The sequence below is a fragment of the Meles meles genome, chromosome 2 (assembly GCF_922984935.1).
Source record: "Meles meles chromosome 2, mMelMel3.1 paternal haplotype, whole genome shotgun sequence".
In the NCBI taxonomy this organism is placed as follows: Eukaryota; Metazoa; Chordata; class Mammalia; order Carnivora; family Mustelidae; genus Meles; species Meles meles.
The window spans coordinates 77,529,755-77,548,107 of NC_060067.1; the positions used below are offsets into that span (position 1 = coordinate 77,529,755).

General features: G+C 35.5%; 1 pseudogene; it reads left to right on the forward strand.

Annotated features, from left to right (window-relative positions):
* The first annotated feature begins 15,889 nt into the window (after positions 1 to 15,889).
* On the forward strand, positions 15,890 to 16,650 carry LOC123937299 (annotated as a pseudogene).
* Positions 16,651 to 18,353: the final 1,703 nt, after the last annotated feature.

The window sequence follows — 18,353 nt, forward strand, 5'->3', positions numbered from 1 at the left end:
TGTTAAGAAGCTTGTTTGAGGCTGCCAACTAATAGATCTCAGGGTTGGGGCTCAACCCTGTCCAACAGGCCCCAAGGCTAGAGCTTCTTCCACGGCACTGCCTTGCTCCCTGCCATGTCCAGGCTCTGGCCATATTTTTTTTTAAGGTTTTTTGTTTGTTTGTTTGTTTTTTAAGATTTTATTTATTTGACAGACAGAGATCACAAGGAGGCAGAGAGGCAGGCAGAGAGAGAGAGGAGGAAGCAGGCTCCCGGCTAAGCAGAGAGCGAGATGCAGGGCTTGATCCTGGGACCCTGGGATCATGACCTGAGCCAAAGGCAGAGGCTTAACCCACTGAGCCACCCAGGCATCCCATCTCTGGCCATTTCTGTATGAAAGCTGAAACAAGATGGCAGATGTCACCTTTTCCAATTTCATCTGGAAAAGTGGGTGACAGGAAACTCAATTCTTTTGCAGCTCTGTACACATCTGCCAATGACTGAGAAAGCCCCTGATTATTGATTTGGATGTTATAAATTAAATTTTAGTGAATGTTTTGCATATATGAAATACACAGTAATATGAACTAGTTGTATTAATAGTTAAAAAGAGGGACATATATGATAATAAAAAGGGTAATTCGTTAAGAAGGTATGACAATCTTTGAATTATACTCTTGAAACCAGAATTGCACTGTATGGTACCTAACTAGAATTTAAATAGAAATTTGAAAAGAAAAAAAAAAGAGAGAGAGAGAAGATATGACAATCTTAAGTGTTTATGCACCTGATAACAAAGATTCAAATCACATAAAATGAAAATGGAGAAAACCTAGAGGAGAAATACATAAATCCAATATAGGTTTCCCCTGCTCCTCTGAAAACTTCTGTAAGTTGAAATGACATAAAACAAAGAAGCAATTACTGTTAATTTATACGGAAAATTTTTCAGCATTCCCAAACCAAAAACTGAACCTCTCTTAGGTTTTCCTGATACCTTTGGACACAGCTTGTTAACAAATCCACAAAATAAATCATGTTAAAGCCCAGATGCTCAGAGACAATGTTCAAAGGTATGGTGGCTGGATGCTGAGAAACAGTATATGTCCCGGGCAGAAGCTTTTCAGTGCCACTCTCAAGGCTCAGGGTGCTTGTTATCTCTACACCAGCTTGCTACAAAACAAACACTGAATGGTATTTCAGCTTTTTGCCTTTTTTCATAAAAGCAAAAATCATCTTAGGATTTCTTCCAGTTATCAAAAACAGGCACTAATGTAAGTCTTTTATAAAAGCAACATGGCTCATGAAAGACTACATCAAAAACTAGTGATGCACTGTATGGTGACTAATGACTAACGTAACATAATAAAAATAAAAATAAAATAAAAACAACGTAGAATAAGACACTGTTTTGAAAAGCAGGGATACAAAAAAAAAAAAAAAAAAAGAAAGAAAGAAAGAAAGAGAAGAAAAGAAAAGCAGGATACCTGTATTATGAATGATGTTTTCAACAGTCGTCTCATAGTAATTCATAGAATAATTAGATGGAAATAAATAAGGAGATACAAATGTTCAAGGAATCTAGCATCCCATTTGACCTAATTTCTGTTCATGGAACAATCTACTCAATAACAATAAAACTTGTTTGTCTGCTTATTTTAACTACTTGTTTGTAATAATCCATGGGATTTAGTTTTCCTGAAACTTATAGACAATGGAAGCCACATGGAAATTAGAAGGTAGACGTTTATTAGAAAATGATACTTGTTTGTAGATGCAGAAATATTTTCCTTAAGGTCATTACTTTGAATATTTATATGAACATCAGACACAGGGAAGAATGCATAGAATACAATAGCCATGCAGAACTTTTTTCAGGATAAGTAGCTTATAAAGAAGAGTTATTTTACAATTGAAGTATTTGTCTATAAAGGTAAGTTTTCTTGAGATTAAAAAGATAAAGGAGCAATAAAAGGCCGAGGTGTCATTTTGTTTTGTTTCCTGGTACACTAACAAAACAAATCCATCTTTCCTATAAAAGTGTAGTCTGCCTATTATCTCAGCAGAACCCTAATTCAAAGTTTTTGGATTAAAAGAGTTGAAAAGAGAGGAGACAAAGAAATAACTAGGAAGAAAGGAATAAAGAGCTAATTTTTATGTATATTTTATCCACATTATTGACTTCTACTTTGACAGCTATTCTAATTGTATTTTCTTGGAAGTCTACTAATTTAACATACTTGTTATAATCCCAGTAGTACCATAATTCTTCCTTTTATGTGATGTGAAACAGTTTTGTTTTCTTTTGTTTCGTTTTGTTTTGTTTTTACAAGAAGCTCTGGAGGACTACATTATCCCTAATATCCCTACTACTATTTTTTTTTTCCTTAATAAAAGCGCTAAAGAGTAGCTAGGTTCCTGAAACTCCAGCTATAGGCTGCATCCTTCAGCTTCTCATGCAGCTATGTTATGACTAATCTCCGTGACCACATTCTACCAATGTAATGTAAGGGGGGGACAAGATGCATGCAATTTCCTTTGTCTTAACGGGAAAGACCTTTCACTCATCTTCCTCCACATTCCCCCTTTCATTTTGACTGAAATCATTGACCACATGAATCTGAGCAGCATTTTAGTGAAGGTAGAGCTACAAATTAGAAACAGCCTGATATGAGCACCCTTTATTCCCATGAACTCCTTATTCCTGCTCACATTATTTAGGAGAGGAAGGAAAATGACTATCTTCTGTTACTTTTTGTTTGTAGTTTGTTGTTGTTGTTACAGAAGCAGACCTAAATCTTAAATAATGACAAATGATAAAATATGTATTTTTTGCTAGACTCAAATTTTATTTATAAAAATATTTATATTATTAAGCAGTTAAATTTCAGATGAAATGTTACTGTTATGCCCACTATGTTTTGGTTTAAATGACACAGTTATTTGGTAGGAACCATAGACTTGCTTTGCAAAATTATTTAAAACAAGCTGGGGATCCGGGCAATTTGTATTGTCTTAACAAATGAATATTAATGATATAAAAATGTTACCTTCCTATTTTCCAGTAGCATTTAAAGATACTTTCCTAAGGGCAGTGCCATCTCAAGGGATTCAGACACTCTCAAAGATGCGATCTATCATTGGCATTGTTCCTATCCTCATAACAAACTCAAAATATAGCAGAATATCACAGTATAAAACAGAGATATGAGCCTGAAACGTGAAGTAAATAGCCTCTACATAGTAATACTTACGCAATTTATTAATATGTGTATCAATGGGAGTCTGAAGAGCCTGTGTGGAAATGAATTCTGAAAGTGTTAGACAGGGGTGCCTGGGTGGCTCAGTGGGTTAAACCTCTGCCTTTGGCTCAGGTCATGAACTTGGTGTCCTGGGATCAAGTTCCTCATCGGGCTCTCTGCTCAGCAGGGAGCCTGCTTCCCCCCTCTCTCTGTCTGCCTCTCTACCTACTTGTGATCTCTCTCTCTCTGTGTCAAATAAATAAATAAAATCTTTAAAAAAAAAGTATTAGACAAAGAAGGACAAAACATTATCTTGCGCTGGGATACATATACAGATATGGGTTCTATATTTCTTTTTTTAAAGATTTTATTTAGGTGTGCCTGGGTGACTCAGTCGGTTTTTATTTTATTTTATTTTTTTTTATATATTTTTTATTTATTTGACAGAGAGAAATCACAACTAGGCAAAGAGGCAAGCAGAGAGAGAGGAGGAAACAGGCTCCCCGCAGAGCAGAGAGCCCGATGTGGGGCTCAGTCCCAGGACCCCGGGATCATGACCTGAGCCAAAGGCAGAGGCTTTAACCCACTGAGCCACTCAGGCACCCCCTTTATTTTATTTTTATTTTATTTTATTTATTTAATTGACAGAGAGAAAACAGAAGTACAATAAAAAAATATTTTATTTATTTATTTATTTGGCAGAGAGAGAGAAAGCACAAGCACAATAAATTTGTTTATTTATTTATTTATTTGTCAGACAGAGTAAGCACAAGCAGGGGGAGCAGCAGGCAGAGGGAGAGGGAGAAGCAGGCTCCCTGCTGAGCAGGGAGCCCAGTGTTTGGGTCGATCCCAGGACCCTGGGATAATGTACGGAGCTGAAGGCAGACATTTAACCAACTGAGTCCCCCAGGTGCCATGACATTGGATTCTAGATTTAGCATACTGGCTCATGCACAGGATAATGGGAGATAATCTGCTTGCTTGGCTAATTATTATTTGGACTCAAAAGTGGCCTAGAAACAATGAGATATCCTGGCTTATGCTATATTAAAGTTGAGACTCAGGAATGAAAGGATGTTTCAATAAGACTTATACTCAGTCTGATAGGTTACTCCTAACCAAACCTTTTGGGAGGTCCTGGAAAATACACCCTTTGTCAAATCATTAATAAATTAATTACTGAATGAATGAGTAAGCATCTGCATTTTGATAAACTGTGAAGAGGGTTTGCGATTTAGGAAAGATATTAGTGTGTGGGATACTAAAATTGGATTCGGTTCCATGATATCAGTGAGAATGAGAATATCACCAACCCAAAGTGTCAGAAGACAGGGGTAATTATTAAAAATCAGAAAGAAAGTGGACACAATAACCTAAATAAGATGGAATTATAAGCAAAGTGTTTTGACCAGCAGGGATCTGTGATGAGATTTAAAAAATAAAGAACAACAACAACAACAACAAAAACCTTTCAGTTCAGTTGACAGTTAAGCTAACAGTTACAGTATCTACTGAACAGAAAATAAATTTTAAGAATAGCGATAATGTCAGACAAGCGATAATGTCAGACTCCATTACCATGCTAAAGCAAGAGAAACATGAAACCATACCTCCATCTTATCTGAACATGGACAACTGCAACTATATCATGCAGGCACAAAATAACCAAATATCCCCCTTTCATCTAACATAATTGACTACTGTTGTTTGTTTTTGTTTTGTTTTGTTTCCAATGAAAACACTTATTCTGCTCTGGTTCCTCCTACTCTGTAGACAAAAATGATTCAAATAACCAGTCAATCAAATCAATTGTCTTGCCCCCAATCTATTCTTACCAAGATGTTCCACGTTTCCTCCGGTTCAGTCTCCTTTACTGCAGTGAGGTGATAATTCAAATTGATGTAATTGTAGGCATGTTCCTGGTGGCTTTTGGTCCCAGAACTTTCTCTGGTAGTGTTTCCAACAGGATTCAGCTGGCGTACTTAACATGACCAGCAAGTTTTCTCAACCTAACAGCAGTGAACAACTAATAATACTCGACGATAATTAAGCAAATTTTACTGAATTAGTATATGTCTGAGCATATTAGATAGAAGAACTTTAAGGAACTGTATTGCATGTTTTTCCTATTAAAATAGATTGGATATTAATCCAGTCTTGCAAATGGCAAAAGGGTAAATCAGTGGAATTAATCATAATCTTGAGACAGTCTTTAGGGAAGCCTGTGATGTAGATGTTTTCAGAGCTCTACCCACTCTTTTGTCCTTCTCGATCCCAGGACTCTGGGATCATGACCTGAGCCAAAAGCAGACCCTTAAGGACCTGAACCACCCCGGCGTCCCCCTGCAAAGCTTTTTGACAGGTCATATTAAAAATCTATTAGCTTCGTATTAAAAATCTAATAGAAAAATTATATTTCTTTTCTTATGAAATCTTCCACAATAGGCCCAATCCTTTGTGTTTGGGTCCAGATGAAGTCCAGAAGACCTGCCAGAAATTGCAGGTCTGGGATGTAAACAAATGATAGGCAGGCAGACTGCTTCACTACATGAATTTTAGCATTTGTCTAAATGGTATTAAGAGACTTTAGATTAAAAAAAAAGTTTTTAAATACAGCTCAAAATAAAATAATGGCCTTAAAAACAAAGCAGCTTGGGGCGCCTGGGTGGCTCAGTGGATTAAGCCGCTGCCTTTGGCTCAGGTCATGATCTCAGGGTCCTGGGATCGAGCCCCGCATCGGGCTCTCTGCTCCGCAGGGAGCCTGCTTCCTCCTCTCTCTCTGCCTGCCTCTCTGCCTACTTGTGATCTCTGTCTGTCAAATAAATAAATAAAATCTTTAAAAAAAACAAAAAAACAAAGCAGTTTAATAAATCTCCTCGCTTGCGTGGCAATAGTAACAACAACAACAAAAAAACAATATTTTTTCCCTCAGAAAACTTGCTGACATTATTAGTAAAAGGCCAGTGAAAATTTATTTGATGTGTCTTTGCTGGGTAGAAAAAAATAATAGAAACAATCCCGAGGGACTATAAATGCATTCTAAGCAGGACTGTAGTACCTAATGTCCATTGATTCTCCTGAAACAAGGAATGATTGTCCTACCATTCTCTGTACCACTTCCTTGAGTCATAAGAATACTTCAGGTGGTAGAGATTTAAAGTGCTTATAAGCACTTAAAAAACCTATAATTGTGCCCATAAGGTACTTAAAAAATCCTTAAAAAAACCTATAATTGTGACTCTTGGCTCTCACACTAGCCAATATGTGTTCCTTTTCTGTGACACCACTCAGAAAACTTAATAGGAAGAAAACTTATATGGAGATATAACAATGAAGTCAAAGCTCTTCACAGGTTCTTTCTAGAAATACAGAAGGACTCTCCATACATGAGTCATTTGTACTTCATCTGGACCCAAACACAAAGGATTGGGCCTATTGTGGAAGATTTCATAAGAAAAGAAATATAATTTTTCTATTAGATTTTTAATACGAAGCTAATAGATTTTTAATATGACCTGTCAAAAAGCTTTGCAGGGGGACGCCGGGGTGGTTCAGGTCCTTAAGGGTCTGCTTTTGGCTCAGGTCATGATCCCAGAGTCCTGGGATCGAGTTCCACATTGGGCTCTCTGCTCAGCAGGGAGTCTGCTTCTCACTCTGCCCACTGCTCTTTCTCTCTCTCTCTCTTTCTCTCTGACAAATAAATAAATAAAATGCTAAAAAAAAAAAAAATGTTTGCAGATTTCGGAGTTATAAATAAGCTTGAGAGCTTTCACTTTCTGTTGAGCCTAAGATAAATACAACACGCTCTTTAGAAGTTCTTGTAGCCGCCTATTTTGGGTGGACTGGTAGACTTATTTTGCCTTGGTTTTCTCTGAGATCCACATGATCAGCATTTGCTCACTTTCTCATAGGAGAATCAACAATATTCTTAGACTGAAATGCCCACAGCATTTCCTGAAGCTCCACCATTTTATTCTATTAAATCCTTAAATAAGACTTAAAAATTTAACATCTCTTCTACTCTTCTTGAATACAATGTATAAATAGCCAGTTGCTATTCTTAAAAAACAAACAAGTTCCATAACTATTTCTTTTGTTAAATGACTACCTCAGAAAGGAAGGGAAGACTCAAAAAAGAAACAGAAATTCTGCTAGGAAAAAAAAAAATTATTATTTGAAACCTAGTATATTCTAAAATGAAATATAGTAACAAAGAATCCCAAGAGATTATAATCTGTTCCAAATTTTCCAAGGTCAATGACCAAAAATTAATTTTGTAGATGTCTAAGATTGCTGAGCATTGTAGATTCTGAGTGATAATTTTTTTCTGAGGTCACATCATCTTTATATAATATAATCTAATTTTCTGTTCATGAAACAACTCTAGGAAAATAATCATGTGCAAGCCTTTTGTTACTTAAATAATGCCTTATAACCAGTGGTATATGTAATATATTTGATCTCTAAATGGCTGGGGGGAAAAAAACAGCCTTAACTTCTAAAACAAAGTTATTTTTAAACAATAATTATGAAATACTTAAGATAATGCACAGAAAAAATTGCAGATAGTGATAATCTTCTTATGCATGGATTTGTTACATAATAATGCCAGTAAAGACGATGAAAAAATAAATATGGACAAAAGGAAAATTATTTTTACAAGGAAAATAGTCACAATTACTTTTTTTTTTTTTTGGAAGGGGTGGAAAATAGACCTGTACAACAGTCTATTGCAGTGATGCATAGCAACATTACAGTTTCCTTTTTTATTCCTTAACCTCTATAAATTTGTTAATGGAGTTTTCAAAATTAGTTTTATTTTCAAAGCCATGTTCAATAGACAGTATAACCAGAGTAATCAATCCATCTTTCCTCAAAATTGGTTGGCAAACAGGATTTCATAAATTTTATTTCTCAAAGTTATCTTTCATATAAAGCAATAGGTACAAAAATAGAAAAAGTCTTAAACATGAGAATAAGTTTGTGCTTCTAAAAATTTCATTTGACAATAATTCCTAAAATGATAATATTCTCCATGTTTATGTTTCTTTGGGGGCTTCTAACAGTTTTTAAGTACACCTTAGATTGAAATTTTTCTATAATATAGGTTCACCAAAAAATTTATAAATTTATATTTATTACGGTAAAAACTTCCAAAGAGGGACACCTGGGTGGCTCAGTGGGTTAAAGCCTCTACCTTTGGCTCAGGTCATGGCCCCAGGGTCCTGGGGTCGAGCCCCACATCTGGCTCCCACCTCCACGGGAGCCGGCTCCCAGCTCCATGGGAGCCTGTTCCCTCTTCTCTCTCTCTGCCTGCTTATCTGCCTACTTGTGATCTCTGTCAAATAAATAAGTAAAATCTTTAAAAAATTTTTTCCAAAGATTTTTTATTCCATAAAAATAAGATTAAATGCTGGATTAGAGTGAACTTTGACATTCATTTGATTAATTGCTTTAGAACAAGCACAGTGCTAAATGTAATTAACTGAAGCATTCAAATACTGACAGTTGCTTTTTTTCTGAAAATATAAGACCATTGATTCTGGTTTTTTATCTAAGTAAATTGTCCTTTCCTTACATGCTATTGTTTTATAGCTAATGGTACTTTGGGCAATTTCTACACATCAATATTCAATAAGCTATATAAAATTTGTGTTTCACTGGACATTATTCAAGATTAAGTCTGGTTATTGAAAAATACTTGTGTCTGACTCACCTTATCTAAAATTTCATGTCAGAAAAATATCTCAGGAGTAAAATAATTACATATAGTGGAGACCACAACTGGAGCTAATCCTCTTATCTCTGCATTTTAAAATGCATCAAATGATACTTCTAACACTGAGTTGTTCAAAACATACCTTATCATGAGCATAGCTTTATATTAAGCATTACATCTTGTTTAAAAAAATATTTTTACAGATATTCCTACATTTTGCATCATTTTTCATTCATGAGGTAAAACTGAAAAGTACAAATTTTCCCTCCCAGAGTTAAAGGAAAGTCACAAAAGAAGAAAAGTTCAAAAGAGTTAACTCCTCAAAATAACAAACATGCAATTATTACTTATCTTGGATCTACTATGTAGAACAGGACTATGAAGTACTACATGGATTGGAAATATTTGAATTAACTTTTATGTAGAATATAATCTCCTTAATTGGAAGTAGTAAGATTAACTAATTTGAGATTTCCATATGTAATATATATATATTTATAGTATAGTTTTAAATACACACATATAAAGACACATATTTACATGCATATCCACATATTATCACTAAACATACAAATATATCTTTACATGTATAAATCATATATAATATATGTCTATACCTAGAAATATATATCTTTGACAAAACAATAATTATTTAGAATTTAGAGCAAAAAATAAGTTTCTTTTTCTCAGGATATATATCACTGACATTAGAATTAGTGGTTTATTTCCTCTGAAACACATATGCCATCATGTACCATACCATATATACATCATATAATAAATGGATTCATCTATAGATTCAATGCCATCCCTATAAAAATTCCAATAGTAGTTTTCATAGAAATGGGAAAAAAATAATACAATTCAAATGGAACCACAACAGACCACAAATAGACAATGCAATCTTAAGAAAGAAGGCTAGAGACATCATACTTCCTAAATTCAAACTTTACCACAAAGATATAATAATCAAAACAGTATATCAGCACAAAAACTGACACAAAGACCAATGAAACTGACAGCTAGAAATTAACTTATACATATATAATCAAATAATATATGATATTGGTTTTGATGATGAGTTTTTAAATATGACACTGAGTTTTTAAGTATGATGCCTGGGTGCTCAGTCATTAAGCATCTGCCTTTGGCTCAGTTCATGATTCCAGAATCCTGCTGTTGAGCCCCACATCGAACTCCCTGCTCAGCAGGGAGTCTGTTTCTCTCTCTCCCACTCCCCCTGCTTGTGTACCATCTCTCGCTATCTCTCTCTCTCTCTGTCAAATAAATAAATAATATCTTCAAAAAATGATAAATATAAATAAATATGACACTGAAAGCACAAGCAAAAATAAACAAGTGGAACTATATCCCTAAAAATCTTCTGCATAGCAAAAGAAACCATCAGCAAATTAAAAGGCGGTCTACAGAATGTGAGAAAATATTTGCAAATCATATATCTGATGAGGTAAATATCCAAAATATGTAAAAAATTTGTACAAATCAGTAGTGAATGAAACATATAATCTGATTTTAAAATGGGCAAGGGACCCAAATAGACATTTTCCAGAAGAAACAAGTATATAAAAAGGTGCTCAATATCATTAATCATCAGAAAAATGTAAATTAAAACCATAATGAGATATCACCACACGTCTGTTAAAATGGCTTTCTCAAAGAATAAAGAGATGACAAATGCTGGATTGGATGTGGAGAAAGGGAACCCTTATACACTATTGCTGTCTTTCCATTATGGAAAACACTTATGGAGTTTTCTCCAAAAAAATGAAAATGAAACTACCATTTCATCCAGCAAACACACTTTTGGCATCTAGCTGAAGGAAATGAAATCACTATCTCATAGAAATATCTGCACCCCCATATTCATTATACAATATGTAAATCACAATAGGAAACATATGGCAACAACATAAATGCCCATCAATGGATGAATGGATATAGAAAATGTCATACACATACACACATACACACACACAGAGGAATATTTCTCACCCATTAAAAAAAAATGCTGCCAATTACAACAACAAGGTCGGAACTTGAGGAAATTATGCCAAGTCAAGTCAGAGTAAGAAAGACAAATACTGTATGATCTCATTTATACATAGAATCTAAAAGGCTGAAATATATAGAAACTGAGTAGATTGGTTGTTATTACCAGGGGTTGGGGGATGGGATAAATGGAGAAATGTTGGTGAAAGGGTACAAACTTATGAAAGGGATAACTTCTAGGTGACCATGTTAACAATGCTGTATTTTATATTTGAAAGTTGCTAAGAAAGTAAATCTTAAATATTGTCATCACAGAAATGACAAATGGTAATTATGTGACACAAAAGAGGTATTAAATAACCTTATTGTTGTAAACATTTCACAATACACACACACACATCAAATCATCAAATTGTACCTCTTAGATTTACACAATTTTATGTCAATAATATCTCAATAAAGCTGGGAAAAAAGATTCTTGGATCAAGAAGATGTGGGACAAAACAGTTTCCACAGAAAATGAAAAAAAAACATAATTTTCTATGTTAACTTGTTATTTCCTTTTGATTTACTATTATAGTTATAGTTATATTTATTATAGTTATAATTGTATTTTGGCACCTCTGTGATCATTTGGCCTCTGATATATCATCACCATATTATTCTTCATCTCATCTGGCTTTCTTCTGTCACCTAAGAAAAAGCAAAACTTTTCTTATTCTCAGACTTTAGTTTCTTCTCTAAATCTAATTGATGCCCAAATTTGTCATTTTCCATGTGATTCTGATGACATGAACTGAATAGCTATTCCTTTCACCACTTTGAAGGTATATTTTTAACATGTTTCTTGTGATATATAAATTGCCCTATCATTGTCAACCTCGACCTCAACCTTCAGTCTTACTGGTTTTCGCCTATACTCCCAGTCAAGAAAACAAAAACAAAAACCTTTCCCTGAAATAATATTTGAATTGTCAACAAAGAAAAGTGCACCAGGGATAACAAATTTGGGGGCTATCATTCCTATTGTAGCCAGTTTGCTCTCTTCAGAGAATTTCTAGTCTGATTTGTGAATGCTATTTATATACACTCAGAAAGTAACCCTGCTTTCAGATACCAGTGCTGACTTGATCTCATAGTAATAAATATCATGTCCCTAGTCTGTCTGTGCCCACTAGGATATTATATATATAAGTAGGATACAATATACATGTATGTACCATATACTTACCTAAAATGGGGTGGACTTAGATAGTACCAGACATCAGACTGGGGTATCAATGTTCCATGCCAGAAGCCAACGTCATTGCCCCAAGGTCTGCAGTCTCCTAAAAGGGGGCACATTAGGTATGCACAGTTCACTTTCCTAGTAGGGTCTCAAGTGGTCCTGTCCCTGCAGAGCCTTTGGGACAGAAGTTTCCTGCACCATGACTGGGGTCTCTGGTGGCATTTTGACTCTGAGTGCGGTGTGGGCACAGAAAAGAATTGGGCTTTGCTTAACAGGTGGTATGAACCAGTCTCCTTAAGGAGAAGTTTGGGAAGAGGGACTTTGGTCGCTTCACAGCCAGGTGATTCTTATCCCAGGATTCTCCTATTGGCTCTCACAGAGCTCCTCAGATTGCACAAGATCTGGTTTCCAGATCTGGCTTCCTGGGGCATCTGGGCGGCTCATTGGGTTGAGCTTATATTCTTAATTTCAGCTGAGGGCATGATCTCAGGGTTGTGAGAGTGAGACCCATGTGGCATTTTGTGCTGGGTATAGAGCCTGCTTAAGATTCTCTCTCTCTTCCTATTCCCCCCAACCAGCTCCCATGCGCTATCTCTCTCTCTGCAAAAAAAAAAAAAAAAAACAAACAAACAAACAAAAAAACTAACCCCAATTAGCTCACATCCTGTAATTTCCTTCTAAAAGAGATATCTTGTGATTCCTGTAATGTGCTTTTAAGTGCTGCAGCGAAATAATAAACTTAACTCTGATTGACTAGTTGTGTTCTTTTTGGTCTTTGGTCTTTGGCCCTGACCTTTATTAATGTCAACCACTAAATGAAGATGAGGTCCCTAAAAACATAATAGATGGGTATCCTGATAAAGTGGTACTAAAACAAATATGGGGGGAAATATCTAGATCTGGTTAACAGAAACCTAACTCACCACATATTCACTTCCCAAAACCAAACTGGTTTACAAAGATATATTCCAATGGAGCTGGTTCTCTCTGAAGAAAAGGCCAGCAATTTGACCTCTGCTGCATATACTATACCTCTCTGGACTAATCTGTGGCTATTTACCTGGGTATGCTTTCAAAAGGAAAAAGAAGTAGCTATATATAGTATACAGAGCACTTTCTATCACAGAGATAGCAAGGATCCTCCCCATCCCCACCCCAATAATATATGTAGAGCACCTCCTGTCACAAGAAGGAAATGATCCTCCTCATCACCCCCCTCACCTTAGGAGAAAGATGTCTCACGCAAAAATATTTCAAGCCCTGTCCACATGACTTTGGCTAGAAGGTCTTATCCATTGTCAGAATTTTCTGTTAAACATCATCTCTGATGAAGGGACAGATTGTCCGACAAAGAGCACAGACAAAGAGTCACACCCACAGAATATTTTTACCATGTGCTCAGTAATCCAAAAGCAGCTGGTTTGACAGAATTATGTTATAACCCACAGAATGCTCAGTTTCAATGCCAGCTGGCAGACAACTCCCTACAGGATTGAAGTGCTTTCCTAAATAATTCAGTTTATAACATAATCAGTAGCCATATATGGTATTGTTTCTTCCATAGCCAGAAACAGAGATCCACAAAGGGATGTAGGGTAGAAATGGCCCTTTTACTAGGGTATCAAATAACCCACTAGACTCCATGAGATTGAAAGTTCTATTGTGTAAAGGAGAAATGCTCCAGTTTCTTCAGTACTGTGGTATATGACAATGATTTCATTCATCTAGAAGCTGAGACATTTCTCTGGCTATTATAGGTTCCTTATGTCACTGAACCTATGAATATAGAAGAGGATTGTTAAATTGAGTGTTGGCTGATTGGTCCTGATTCAAAGTAAAAAATGAGTTGCTCTCCTCTATACTTGTACCAAGCTAATATAGACAGAACCTGGAGGCTTCACTAAGGTACTTCTTACAGTCTCTTGTCCAGTAGTTTTTTCCAATGAAAATGTAATGAGACTATGCAAAGACAATGCTAATGAGGACTCAGATCATCAAGTAGTTTGAGTCCTTTAGCCAGGTAAAAAGCCAGGTGTATCCTAGGTGCTAATAGAGGGTAAAGAACCTGGAATGTGGGGCACCTGGGTGGCTCCCTGGATTGAAGCCTCTGCCTTCAGCTCGGGTCATGATCCCAGGGTCCTGGGATCGAGCCCCACATCGGGCTCTCTGCTCCACAGGGCGCCTGCTTCCTCCTCTCTCTCTCTGCCTGCCTCTCTGCCTACTTGTGATCTCTGTCTGTCAAATAAATAAATAAAATCTAAAAAAAAAAAAAAAAAAGAACCTGGAACATTTGGTAGAAAAGTCATAAATATCAATTAAAGCCTCATAATCAGTTACAGTAGCCATGTTTTATGTCACTTTATTCATTTCTCCACTTTTTTATTTACTACTTGATATGAAGAATATCAATGGTGAATAATGTTTGGTTTTATTTAAGAATTCAATGCAACACTCCACAGGATATGGTAGCTAATGGGATATTTTTTTTTTTTTTTTTTTTTTTTGGTATCCTCTGTACTCGGATATAAAATTTTCAACCAAAGAATTTTTTCAGTCAGATTAAAACAAAAACAAAAACAAACAAAAACCCAAAAACCAAAAACCAGAATTGAAAAGGATATTTTGTTTGCCACTATAAAGTCATTCTTTACTGTTCTATGCACTCTTCTATATTCCATATTCTCTAATATATTCTCTTTCTTCTGCTGTTCTTGTTCTAAAACTGAAAGGTTGGCTCTTATTAGCCACATGGATAGATTACTTCTCAGTTCATGACTTAGTTTCAACAACTAAAAGATACTGGCAGGCAGAAGATCTATAGAATGGGAAAAGAGTTATATGTATTTTATTCTCTGATTTCTCTTATGTCAGATCCCTTGGTGTTGACCGAGTTCTGTAGTGGTTCTCTCCATATCTCCCACCACCCTTTCTTTCTTTCTTTCCCACCCATTTCCCCTCCTTCACTATCTCTACCAATCACTCTTTCCAGTTTTACTCTCCTAGCCCATTAAGTCTTAGAAGTGGAAATAACTCCCTATTGTTACTATCTCTTGGTACTACATTATCCCTTGCTTCTTTTTAAAACTCTTTCCCAAACCCTTGTAAATACTCTGATTACCCTTAAATTATTTCCTTTTCTTTTCCTCCCCACTATTCCAAAATTTCTGAAATTTTCAAACATAGTTTAAATTTCTTTGTTCTGGTTTATTATTTTATTTTGCATTAGAGAATATTATCTCTTTTTCAAGAATATTCAACACTTAACATTTAAATTCACATTTTTATTACTGAGAATCTATCCCATGCAAGAAATTGCTCTAGGCATTACAAATACAACAACAAACAAAACAAACAAAGAATTTATTCCTAAGGGGCTTGTATTCTAGTAAGAAGAGACATACTACAAATACATAATCAAATAAACATAGCATTTACTTAATCTCACTTATATTTTTATCTAATATCACTTAACTCAACATATAAAAGTGTACTTATCCTGTCATTATGCATTAATCAAACCCATTGAATATACAACATAAAGAGTGAACTTTAAAGTAAATTATGGACTTCAGTTAATCTTGTATCAATATCAGCTCATCAACTTTAACAAATATACCACAATAATGGAAGGGGAAACTACAGGGGCAGGGAGAGAGCACATATGGAGACTCTACTTGCCCTTAATTTTTTAAAACCCAAACTGTTTTAAAAAATGAAGTCTATTCCTCTTTTTTGGCTGGAACCATGGAGGGTGCAGAAGAGAAGAAAAAGAAGGTTCCTGCTGTGCTAGAAACCCTTAAAGAGAAGTGAAGGAATTTCACAGAGTTGAAGATCAAGTGTCTGAGGAAGAGCTTTGCTCAAAAGATGCTTCAAAAGGCAAGAAGGAAACTTATCTATGAAAAAGCTAAACATTACCACAAAGAATATAGGCAGATGTACTGAAATTTGAGTGGTGAGGGTGGCAAAGAAAAGCTGGTAACTTCTACATATCTGTGGAACCCAAATTGACATTTGTCATCAGGATCAGAGGTATCTATGGTGTGACCCCAAAGGTTCAAAAGGTGTTGCAGCTTCTTCACCTTCGCCAAATCTTCAATGGCTCCTTTGTTAAGCTCAACAAGGCTTCAGTTAACATATTAAGGATTGTGGAACCATATATATAGCATGGGGGTATCCAAAACTGAAGTCGTTAAATGAATTGATCTACAAGCGTGGTTATGGCAAAATCAACAGGAAGTAAACTGCCCTGACAGATAACACATTGATTGCTTGATCTCTTGGTAAATATGGCATCATCTGCATGGAGGATCTGATTCATGAGATCTATACTCATTTCAAAGAGGCAAACGACGTTTTATGGCCCTTAACATTTTCTCCATGAGGGACAATGAAAAAAAAAGACCATTTTGTGGAGGGTGGAGATGGGGCAACAGGGAAGACCAGATCAATAGGCTTATTCAAAGGATAAACTAAAGTATCTACATGATTATTTTTGTACCCTTGTCAGTTAATAAAGGACTACTCTCAAATGTGGAGAACTGTCCTATTTCAGCATCCCAGCATGTGGTTTCCCTTATCAAGCCAATCTGTATCCAAGATGATTTCAATGTTTAATCACATTCACATTTTATTGAAACAAAGGAGAGGATAAAAACAGCAACAACCAAAAAGGCCTCCTATCTGACCTGTGAAAACTCTCTTTGGGCAGCCTACAGAGATGTTCCACAGAACATTCTACATATATATCACTTGCAAGACCTTAGTGACAATGTCGTATGGCTCTAAGGAAGCTGAAGAAATATTTTTCTTAGCTGACTGTGCTGTTACTCAGAATAAAATTGTGGATCTTCTAAATTGAACACGAGTAAGGCCTATTATGTGTCTGGAATCTGCTGATACAGCAATGAGTCAGGCAAGCAGGATGAATCTGCTTCGATTTTAAGTGAGTTTACCCTCTGGGAGAAAAAAATTAATTAAAAAATTATATCAGTCCAAATTCTACATGAACAATAATATATACCAATATATACTATTGCCCATACAAAGGTATATATAAATATATGTGAATATGTGTATATAAATATATATGTATATAAACATATACAAATGTCCACATATTTTATATGCCCATATCCTTATAAATACATAAATATTCTTTTTTTAAATACATAAATATTCTTATTTTATATGGACAAATAAATATTCTGACAATTATACAACAATCATAGTTACTGAATGCAAAGGAAAAAATAAGAGGAATATGTATCAGAAAATTTTTGTTAAGGCAGGTGAAGAGGGACTTCCTGAAGAAATCACATTGGGTTCAGTCATGAATATTGAGAAGGTGGGAATCATGCACAGATCTGGAAGAGCTTTCCAGACAAAAAGGTCAGCAAGTGCAAAAGAACTGAATTTGGTGCATGAAAAAGAAATAAAGGCCAAAATAGCTGTCATGTAGTGAGCAGGGATTTGAGAGGGGGGAGATGACATCACAGCTGTGCATGGCAGCTAGACCAGAAAGGCCTTATAAGAAATGATAAATTTTGGGCATATTGCTAAGAATAATAAGAACCATTTGGAATGTTTTAACCAGAGACATGTCATTATTTTATTGACCCTTAAGAGAGCTTGCTCTGGTGACTCTATGTATGAGGGAAGCACAAGAATGAAGAAGTGGCACCTGGATGTCATAGCTGGTTGGAGGTGGACTCTAGGTTTGGGCTCAGGTTTTGATCTCAGTGTTGTGTGATCAAGCCCCACATCAGGCTCTGTGCTTCACATAGAGTGTGCTTGAGATTTTCTGTCTCTCTTCCTCTGCCCCTCCTGCTTGTGCCCTCTCTTTCTCTAGAATAAATATATAAATCTTAAAAAAAAAAAAAAAAAAAGAAAGAAAGAACAAGAAACCACTAGTTGGTAATGTAAGAACAACAAGAAACCATCAGTTGGCAACCACAGTACCCCAGACAAGAAATAATGACATATTAGAGTCATGTGAGTAGAAAGAGTTAGAATTTATATATTACTTTTAGTGTTTGTTTGTTTTTTTCAGGAGCAGTGGTAGTATGTATTTTAAATTGTCCCCTAATTTCACCTTTTGTCCCCACCTCTTGTAAATGAAATATTAGTATTTTTACTTAATGTAAAAAACAATGGTTACTATTATTGTCTTCATTTTT